Source organism: Hordeum vulgare, chromosome 2H (assembly GCF_904849725.1).
Source record: "Hordeum vulgare subsp. vulgare chromosome 2H, MorexV3_pseudomolecules_assembly, whole genome shotgun sequence".
NCBI classification, from domain to species: domain Eukaryota; kingdom Viridiplantae; phylum Streptophyta; class Magnoliopsida; order Poales; family Poaceae; genus Hordeum; species Hordeum vulgare.
In genome coordinates this window covers 262,381,170-262,393,061 of record NC_058519.1, presented here as the reverse complement: position 1 = coordinate 262,393,061, position 11,892 = coordinate 262,381,170, and positions in this window count along the sequence as shown.

Here is an 11,892-nt window from a genome sequence, read left to right as displayed (position 1 = left end):
GCTAAAATGATCAAAGATGTATCTATGGGAATGTTCTAACTCGCCATGGTGAAGGGAGATGGGTTGCGTCTCCAAAAAGGTTCTTTCCTTAGGAACATTCTTGATTGGTGACAAACATGTTTCTAACATCAATTGGTAATTTACGGATCTACGAGCGTTTCTAGTGAAGAAAAATAACGCTGGCTCAGGGATCGAACAATACAAGAACACGGAAGAACACTGTGAAAAATTGTGCGTAGATCTATGATCTGTAGAGAAACAACGGATTGATAGGAGACTTAATAAGAACTACCGCAATCATTATTTCATGGGTCTACGGTACCGCATCTAGATTTGACGAGAAGCAAGAACATGAGGCGTTCATGGAGTTCTAATGGCGCCCTAAGAAATACGAAGGTTCGGATCTACCTCTACTAAGAAAGGGAGATTTACCTGGAGGAAGAAGAAGATGCCCGGCAAGGAAGTCCTGCGACGACGGACGCACCTTCGACTGAATCAGGAAGTGGCCGGATGGTGACGATCTGCGGCAGAGCTTCAGCGGTGAAGAAGCGGTCGAGGGGTGGTTGGAGAAGACGATGCGTCTGGAAGAAGGAAGTGGGGGTACGTGGCATTGCCTTCCCCTGCCGCTATTTAAAAGCCTGGGGCCGGAGACGAAACGGCAGGCGCGGGAATAGAGGCGACAGATTGAAAACCAACAGTGATGGTGCCTCGATTTTCGGGATAATAGTATGAAGACGAAAAAAAGATCCGTTGGGAGTGATGTCATCGAATCCCGGAAATGGAGGAAAAAGGTGATGTCATCAATAAGTGACCTGGCGGCTCACACAATTTGGGAGAGATGGCAGCTTGTCACCTATCAAAAGGATGGGAGTAGTACGAGTCGCACAGGATGAGCATGGAAGTTTATTGGCATGAATAAATTCAAGTCAATCTAGGGCCTAATGTTGGGGATATTACCTGCGGTATTACTCGCCCTATTGGGTCAGGTCAGGAAAGCGACGACTCGTACATACATGGTTAGTGTAAGCCTTGGCCCAGGCCTGAGGTGTGTTGAGAGATCTTCTTCAAAAGGCTGCCAGGGCCCATGAGCCAGATGGCGGTTCAGGATTGATGAAGAAGATAAGTCGCCAAGGAGGTTTCCTGGCTTGGCGAACACGGCGACTTATAGATATGGAAGGCCACGATTAGTAACGTGGCCAAGACTTTTGTAAAACCTAGGGCCTCGACATGTATATATAGGCGAGTCTCTACGAAGATAGATCAGGTTAGAAATAATCGAGAGCTAGGTCAGGCGAGTCACGCCCTCCTTGTAATTGAATCCACCATCAATATACACAAAGCAGGACGTAGGCTTTTACCTCCACACGAGGGGCTGAACCTGGGTAAATCTAAGTCTCGCTTCCGCTCACCCCCTTTGAGTCACCACCAAGGTGTGATGGCTCCTTCACTAAGTCCTTTCACGAGGCCATTTGCCGTGACAAAACCACGACACTCGCCACAAGCTACATCAGAGTCACATCAGTAAAATACAAAATCGTCATGAAGAAGAGCAGGGTCCGACTATGGAGGAAAATAAACGATAAAAGAACGACGTCCATCCTTGTTATCCCAGGTTGCCGGCATGGAACCCATCCTAGATCAATGAAGAAGAAGAAGAAACTCCAAATAAACAATCGTCACGCTCACATCTTAATATCACTTTACATGTACCTGCAACTAGTTTTGTAGTAATCTGTGAGCCACAGGGGACTCAGCAATCTCATTTCCAAAGGTATCAAGACTAGCAAAGCTTAATGGGTGAGGTATGGTTAAGTGGTGAGGTTGCAACAACGACTAAGCATTTATTTGGTGGCTAACTTACGAGTACAAGAATAAAGAGGGGGATGATCTGCGCATAGCGGACGTGAACTACTAATGATCAAATGAATGATCCTGAACACCTACTTACGTCAGACATAACCCCACCGTGTCCTCGATCGGAGAAGGAGCTCACGAAAGAGACAGACACAGTTACACACAAAGTTGAAAAGTTTTAATTAAGCTTACTTCAAGTTATCTAGAACGGGATGTTAAACAAAGTTTCCACGTTGCCACATAACCACGGGCACGGCTTTCCGAAAGATTTGACCCTGTAGGGGTGCTCCGACTAGTCCATCACAAACTACCACATGCTACGACAGAATGACCTCGATCAGGGAAACCCGTGACATCCTTGGATCCCCATTGGAATACCTCAACCTCGAGTTAGCTCAAAGCATCCTCGGAATCCCTCGCACAAGATGCTCGATAAAGGTAAAACAAGTCCAGCAAGGCCGCCCCACGTGCCGACAATCCTGATAGGAGCCGTGTATCTCGTTCTCAGGGCACAATCGGATGAGCACAGCGTAAAGTGGCCTGATAGAAATAATCCGAGTTGCCCCGGGTTGGCCCCGCAGGCGACTCTGTTTTGGACCAGCACCATCAGCACAGGCCCTCCCTGTATTACGTAGAATTACTCCTCGGGTTCATGACATCCTATGATTTTCAGTATTAACAAAATTATTATGTTGGGCAAATATAGTACCAATGTTGGGCCTTTCCAGACGAGCTTTATCCTAAAACGAGAAGCTAGGGGGTCCCCATAACAACCCCAAGCATGTTAGCAGCTCTCATTTATGGAAGATAACACCGGTAACCGAAACTAAGGCGGCAAAGGTGGAACAAAACACCAGGCTAGAAAGCCAAGCCTTCCACCTTTTACTAAGTATATAGGTGCATTAAATTAAATAGCATTTAATATGGTGATATAACAAGGAACCCATGGTAGCACATGGAAGCAATTGCACCTGCAACTAGCAACGCTAACACATGGTTAAGCAAGCGGTAACATAGCCAAATAGTGGTTTGCTAGGTTGTAAACAGGTTGAAGGTTTTCATGGCAATGTTGAGAGTCTGACATTTAACATGTGGTAGGCAACGAGACATAGCGATAGAAACGAACAACTAGCATGGCAATGATAATAATGATATCTGGGGAAATGGTCATCTTGCTTGAGATCCATCTTGGAAGAAGAATGACTCCGTGAAGCACACGAACCGATGTAGTCGAACGGGTCCTCACATTCTGACACGCTTGCGAAACTCTATCGAGACGAAGGAAACCGGAAACAAGCATCAACCATGATATTCACCACGGCACATGCACGACAATATGCAATCCACATATGATGCATGATCAGCTGAATATATGCAATACATGGCATGTCATTTCACAGCAAACAAATACTACACATTAAGTGAAGTTCAATATGCAACGAGTTGCATATTGATGAAACTCCACATACGAATTATTTAGTTCTATCCCGATTGGGTACACAGCAATATTAAATGTGGTAAAACATGGCCAGAGGTGAAGCGTAATTAAGCTGCCTATCTGGGCATTTTAGATGAGGTCGGAAACGACATATAACATCTCTGAAATGACCTCATACGTTAATTTATAATTCTGTCCAGATCTGAACTAACACGTTTTAATATTTGTTAAACAACAAAATAAATAGGTTCACGTGAAACTGCACGTCATTCTAGTCCATTTACATATATGGAACATCTCCAATGGAGATACGGTTCAAAAGATATGATCACCGCAAGATATGATGTCACGAATGCAATATGTATGTGAATGCCAGCCACAAGCATTCCAAAACATACAAACAACAAGATAATATGAACCTACACGAGATTATAAGCAAGTTTCATGTAGGACAAGATCAAAACGGAGCAGCGGTTCAACAAGTACAAGCTACGCAAGATATGTCATCTTCTACCAAAAACAGCGACACGGCATTTTCTACACCCCAAAACAACAAGCTACATAAATCCAAAATGCTCAAACAAGACATGAGACACTAGAGGGCAATATGCACTTCAACTCTCTACTAATAACATCTAGAATGGCAGCATGGATCACTCGAAAAAGAACTCACAAAATGGCATCTCGCACACAGTTTCACACTTGGTGAAAAATGTCAGTTTTTGACAGTGCAGTTTTCGATCTGAAGGCACATTGACAGCAGCAAAACTATATGCTACAGGGCACGGAATGACATGAAAATTCATAGCATGCTAGAGAATCTTAAGGACTACAAATAACTCCATTGCACGAACCTCAAAAGATCTATAGATCACTTGCAAAACTCATGGCAAGACAACAACAAAATATAACAGATTTCAGACTTGGAAATATTTCAGCATCTCCAAATCAGCACTATTTTCTACCAAGTTGACACCAAGCAAACAACACCTAAACATGGATTTCTAAGGCCACCAAAAATACCAGGGGCTAGCCCACACATCCAAGAGCATATCTCTAGTTCAAAACTAATTCATATCATATGAGGGGTTTGAAAAATAAACTAATCTAAAATTTTATGATTTTTTCAACCCCGAAAACATATCTAATATGAGGGGTTCGAAAAATAAACTAGCGCCACACATATATGCGAGAATATGTTCTAATCACGTCATAGCAAACTAGCGACAAAACCTACATGCAAAAATGCAAACAACTACTCTAAAATTCATGGCAAAGGATCCCGAACAACATGAACATTTTATCTATGGTACTTGAACAATCCGGACACGCACAAAAATATCTACGGAATATCTAACATATTAGGACAACATGCAAAACTAGGTAAACAGCGAGTCAAACCACTCCAAACATGCATGCAAGTTGCGAAATATTATTCTACCCGAAAAAGTACAGCAGTTACATATTTAAATCATCGCGATCCGACGCACGGTTAATTATCTATGGGCATTTGAAAATCTAACATTTTCCTTGAAATTAATGAATCCGAAATACTAAAAAAACACTAACGGGCCTAAACAGGGCATGGCGCAAGATAGTATACAACGCGTAGGGCGCAAAATAGGGGTGGCAGGGGCTCACCTTGTGGGCCTGGCCCGGTCGGTGGAGAAGGCAGGTCGGCTGAGGAGGGGCTGGGCTGGCGGCTCGGGGCGCTGGCCTGGTGGAGCGAGGCCGGCCTGGCCAGGCGAGGAGGAGCGGGCCAGCTGGGTCGGGGCGCTGCGGCCCAGGCGCTGGCGCATGGCTGCTCGAGCGGGTCAATGGGGCGAGCGGGGCGCCCTCGTCCTCCGTTGCCCTCGCAACAAGGCCATGGCGGCGCAGGGCTCGTTGGCGCTCCGACGAGGCCGGTCATCAGCGGATCCGGCGATGGGGGCCCCGTTCCCGGCGGCGGAGGGTCGAGGCGATGCCGGGGTGAGGAGATCGAGTCCGCGGCTTCCTGGCGGTGGGGCATGGCGATGGAGCACCGCCCGATCTGCGGGCACGCGCAGGGAGGCGGCCGGAGGGGCACGGCGGTCGGTTGCGATGTGGACACCGGTGCTGCGGTGGCACAAGGGTTGGGGGGCGGATCCGGCCATGGCGCGGGTTAGGCAGCGAGCGGGAGCGAGGCTAGGGCGGCTCTGGGCGACTGCGAACGAGCGGTGGTGCGACCAGGCCCGGGGAGGGCCGGCGATGGGCTCGGGAGGGACCTGCACGGAAGGAGAGAGGAGGCAGGGCGCCAGGTGGCTATGGGAGAGAGGTGGGAGGCGGTTGGCGGTGGCATGGATTTCTAGGCAGCTAGGGTTTGGCTAAAAATGGTAGGGAGGGCATCTATTTATAGGAAGGGGCTAGGGGAGCATAATTTCGCCCCCGTTTCCATCGTATGGTCGGAATCGAACGATCTCGAATGCGGAACGGGCTAAGCGGCTATGTAGAGTAGGCTATCAGGAGATGAGAGGGAAGTAGGCGACCCGGCAACGAGATTTTTAAAACACCAAAAAACGTCTGACGAATAAACGAAGACGGTGCCGCTACGGTCGACCGTTCGGGTACCAAACGAACTCCGATTATGATGAAAATTGGCATGGTGCGTACCTACAACTAAATATGACCGCACGCCAAGTTTCATCCCAATCCAAGAAAGTTTTATACACACTTTTAAAAACAGGATTTAAACGATGCCGCGGGCGCGTGCGTGCGTGGTCGGGCTCAAAACGGGCAACGACGAGAACGGAGAGAACCGGCAAATAATAACGGATGCAAGTTTTGAAAACTGGCGACAACTGAGTGCCGATGCAATGCGGATGATGTGCATGATGCGATGATGAGTGTGACAGACAAATAAGCCACATGACGAAAACGGAATAAAAGGGGAATCTTCTGGGGCGTCGGTCTCGGGCTGTCACAGAGGGGGAGCATTGAAGGAAGACGAAAAGGAGGTGGGGAAGAAAGAAGGAGGAAGAAGAGGAGGTACGTCAAAGGTGGTAGATATGTGGCTCGCGACCATATCAGTTGCACATGTTTGTACATAAGCGCTACTACTATTTAAACTAGGAGTAGTGCCGCTTGCACATACACGTTGTTGTTAAGTGGGGCCCGCCACCGTAACCGTAGGAACTTACCAGTAGCGCTTTTTGCCGAAAACACGCTAATGATTATTAGGTTAGCAGTAGCGCGCCAACAGAGAGCACACTACTAGTAAGTGGGACCGACGAACTTAATGGTCGAAAAATATTTGTAGCGCCCGTCATAGAAAGCGCGCTACAGATATGCCATTAGTTGTAGCACTTTTTTTACACGGTGTTGCTAATTTTTGCTCAACATGGGGTACCTTTGCCCACTTAGCGGTAGTGTTCTTATGAAGCACAATCGCTACTGATAAGATTTACCAGTAGTGACTTTTTCCCTGGGCTTAGTGGTAATTAGAAGTAGCGCTTGGCCTATAACAGGCGCTATTAGTAAGATTCTGCCGATGAGCTTTTCCCTAGTAGTGATTGGTTCCATCAGTCATATTCCTTCTCCAAGGTTGTTTTCAAACTATTTTCATCATTGGCTAAACATTTTTCTCATTCATTATTCCGGAGTTGTAACAACCCGAAACCGACGCTCTAGAAGATTCCCGTTGTATTCCATTGTCGTCGTGTGATTTATTTGGGTATTGCATTCAGCATGTCATCATGCCATCAATGCCATCATGTCATAAAATTTTCTATAACTCAAATAAATAAGTTCCATGGATCTTTGATCCATTTAAACTGAGGGACATTCACATGGTGATTTCTCTTTATAACTTATAAAATATCCTCCCAATATTTTATGGAGCTACAATAAATATTCCATCAATTGGTATCAACCAACACACTTGCATAATAAATGTTCATGCCTTTTCCACTCCAAGTTGGTCTCAAAACTGTGCCCATGGTTCCTTTTGTAACCTTCCCAAGCTCCACCAAAGTTCTCTTCATTTTTTTGGACTCTTCAAAACCTTGCCCTAGTTCAAACCATTGGAATTAATTCAAATGAGTTTGAATTTAAAACTTGTATTCATGCAACTTCTATTTTTCTTGGGTCAAGCTCATTTTTGTGAGTCCAAGAAAATTATCCTCATGTCTAAATTCTACCTCTAACCTTCCTTTCTTCTCCTTTCATCTTTGCTATTTCCTGTTTTGGGAGATATCAAACACATTAACGTACGCGAAAGGGACGTTCTCTCGTTGCATCCACGTCGCATTAGCTAGAGACAAAAAGGAAAAGAGACTGGCCAAGTTCGCTTCGTCCAGAAGCCCCTTCTTTGACTACGCCACTTCCTTTCCTCATTTTCCCTTCACTGCTGCTGCCGCCTCACCCCTATTAGCCCTTCCCATCTCCTTCGCCGCTGGCGACTGGAGCTCCACCGCCGCCGCCGTCGCCGCCGCCGGCTTCTCCGCACTCATGCCCTCTCCATCTCTCGCCCCGAACACCACCTCGTCCAGCTCCATCTCTCCTGATCTTCTCGGTCTGGATCTCAGGAGCACGCGGGAGAGGGGGATGTTCACGTTTCTGGGACGAGACAGGGTGGTGGTAGCTTCCCACTCGAGGAATGCACGGCGCAGTGGACCAAATGCACTAGCAATGGACAAGACTGGTATGGTGCTTACGACGCCGGGAGGCTAGGCGGTGGAGATGGCCAGATCGCCTCGTCCCCGGCCTCGGGCATTAGCGTAGGTGTGGGAACTGCTGCATCCAGGTATGCTCCTCTCCCTCAACATCCATTGGATGCACTGCCCCTCAAGATATACGGACATAACGACTACGTACTTACTCACTCTCTCAGTTCAATTCAGTTTAGGATATTTTTACATTTTTATTGTTGTGCCGTTGATTGCATATTCTTGCAAGTGAATGTCTTATGGTAACTATTTTTTAGTGTGCTTATCAAAGGTTGGACCTTGGTTGGGATTTGATTGATTCTGTCCATGAAAATGGTTGCCAGTGTATCACGTACTGATGTGGCTGATCCCTACTTGGTATGTTCATTTTACTTGTGTGACTGCGGCTGTTCTTGCAAGGATGAACAACTCGCACCTTGTATGGTGTTTGTTTGTTCGTGTGTGATAAGATAACTGAATTTTTAACACCTAGCTAGCACAGTCACACCAAACAAGCCAGCTCAATGGGCGGTTATATGTCGACAAGTAGAGAACAAAAAGGATTCGAAGGGTTAATTAAGTTCAGCAATAGTTGACATATTGTGTATCATCACTTGCGTATCCATGTACTACCTGGAACTGGGAAAAAGAAGGTGAAATAGTTCAGCAATAATTGACATATTGTCGCTTCTATAAACCATCTCTAATTTTTGTATGCAGGTTATTTCATCTTGATTACCTGCATCAGATATGTCCTTTTCTTGCCCATGCAGGAAAATGTGAAGACATCACCCTCAGTTACCTGCATCAGAAGTATGGAAATTTTACATTGTGCATAGTTTTCTATGGCTGTGATAGAACAAATAGTTTGACCAATGCAGTGGAGAGGAGAATACAACTTCGTTGTTATGGGTTGGTGGGGCCAAGTCTGCATGATCAATTTAAGTTTGGCAGCAGAAATTATCTCTCAAGAATGTACTTGTGCTTGTCGATCAGATGGTACTACGTACATATACAACAACCATTTGATGTCATTCCATCTTGTTGCCTCCATCAAACTTCTTGTACATTGCAATCAAGAAGCAAATAACTCTGTACTTGTCCTTAATTAATTTTCATGGACCTCTGCTCCATAGTTGCTGCCCATATTGAAGCTTGTTTTTCTGCACAAAACATTTCATTGTTTTTTGCCATACATACATTTGGATTTCCATCCTCCCCTCTCTCTGTTATTAATTAATTTTCATGGACCTCGGCTCCATACTTGCTGCCCGTACCGAACCTTGTTTTTGTGCACAAAACATTTCATTGCTTTTTTTTCATACATACATTCAGATTTCGATCTTCCACTCTCTGTTTTATACACAGAGAGAACCATGCTGGCAGCACAACAGTGGTTCAGTAGATAGGCTGTGCAAGAAAGTTTAAATTAAGGACTATAATTCTCATACTATGGTTTGCAGAGGTATATCTTGCAAATTTATCAAAGTACTGTAAATCTGTTTTGTTCACGTAACTACTTGGTTCTCCAATTTTACTGATGCATTTTATTCTTATATCTATCTGATTTCTGAACTGGTTCATGTGTTGGCTTAAATAGTACTTCCTCCATCACAGTTTATAAGACATGCGCGTGTACCTAGGTCGTTAATTTGACTTATATAAAATATATTGTTTAACATAAAAATTATATCATTAGAAAATAGAACATCTAAAGTTTCTAATGATATATTTTTTTATAATATATGCCTCTTATTAAGTTGGTCAAATTAACGACCTAGATACACGTGCCGGATTTATAAACTGAAACGGAGGGAGTATGTAAATTAGTACTCTATATTGATTACCTTTTTCCTTCCATTTATTAATCTCATCTTCCGCGCTAGATCTTTTTAGCTCTAACATAGCAACAAGAAAATCTATCTAGGATGGTCATATCACATTTGTTGTACTCTTTACTCTCTTTTTGCTTATCTTGCAGTCACATAGCTACCTTGTTTCTCCTGTTGCAAACCTATGTGATAATGGACATAAGGAAAATGAGAGGCAAAGGCGAGACCCCACTATCATTGCTTATGTAACCTGTAAGAATACATTCTCTGAGTGTGTTGCTTTTACACATCTCTTATTTTAAAGTTCCAGTTAGCAACTTGCACGTATCAATACTAAACATCCATATAATTTGAGTGATGAAGCACACAAAAAAGTGAAAAACGTATGTCCTTATATGGCACCGCCCCAACTTTCGTTGAGGAGGCCCGCGATGGCGGGCCCCAACCACTAGTTAGAGAGTAAGAGAGGGAGGACCAGTCCAGCCAACCCATCCATGCCGGCCCAAGGCCCAGCCGCCCCTCCTAAACCTAGCACCAGGGAGAGCCTTGGCTCGATCCCCATCCCTCCTATCTCCCCTCTATTCCTCTCATCTCTCCCGACGACGCCACCATCCCTCCCCAACTCCCACGCGATGCGCGCGGCAAAATTGACAAAAATGACCCCTGGGACGAAAGAACTCACGGATTGACCCCTCGGGAGAAATAATTCACCGGCCTGACCCTTTTGTGTGGCGCCCGACACCTCGGCGCCACACTGTACTGTGTGACGCCTAGGGGTTAGGCGCCACACCCCCGACCACGTGGTAGGGAGGGCCCCACCCCCAGGCAGTGTGACGCCTAAGCCGCAGGCGTCACACATTGTAATGTGTGGCGCCTGACCCTTAGGCGCCACACACTGACTTACAGAGCCACGGGCCAGCCCCCTCCCCACCCCCCTCCCCACCCCCTCCCTCATTCAAACAGAAACTTCCATTGCGGCGGCTGGCTCTCATCCCCTTCCTAATCCCCTCCCCCATCTCCTTCAGATCTGAGAATTTCTTCCTTGGATTGATCCCCCAAGGTAATGTCCTCCCCCATCCCTTCCCTTTCCCATCCTTCTATCCAATTTTATTATGTTTTGGTTGAGTTGATTGATTTTAGTAGATTGATTTGAGTAGGTTCTTAGGATTTGACTAGTTAGGACTTGGTTGAGTATATGAGTAGTTAGTAGTTAGTAGTAGTAGTAGGTATAGGAATTGCATTAGGTTTTGGTTTTGGTTGAGTATATGAATAGTGAGTAGTAGTAGTAGTTAGTAGTAGAGGTAGGTATAGGAATTGTATTAGGTTTTGACTAGTTAGGATATGAGTTAGGATTTGACTAGTTAGTATATGAGTTAGGATTTGCATTAGGTTTTAACTAGTTAGGATATGAGTTAGGATTTGACTAGTTAGTATATGAGTTAGAATTTGCATTAGGTTTTAACTAGTTAGGATATGAGTTAGGTTTTGACTAGTTAGGATATGAGTTAGGATTTGACTAGTTAGTTGAGTATATGACTAGTTAGTAGTTAGTAGTAGTAGTAGTTAGTAGTAGTAGGTATAGGAATTGCATTAGGTTTTGGTTTGTAGTTAGTGGTAGTAGTTAGTATTAGTAGTAGTTCATATGAGTATATGAGTCTTATTTGAATATTAGTAAATGAGTAATTTTTTGTGATTTGTAGGATGGTGTGGCTTCTGAATGATGTTTATGACGCTGAACACCGGGCCTATTTCATGTCGGAGAAGAAGATGGTAAGTAGAAAATGATTAGTAGATTAGTAATATTTTGAAAATGTAATAAGCACTTGATATCTTCTTCTCCTATATGTTTGCAGGAGCTTACGCCCCTGAAGATACGGTCTCATGGGGCATCCTCTGTAATGCATTACGATGAGCGGTACATCTCGTACATCGAGATGACGGGACTCCTTCCATTCGTGCAGCTTGTGAGTCGGTCAACTCCAAATCTGAACGCTGCGGCAGTCACAGCACTCATTGATCGTTGGAGGCCTGAGACACATAGTTTTCACCTCTGGACCGGAGAGATGACGGTTACTCTTCAAGATGTTTCCATGATCACCGCTCTTCC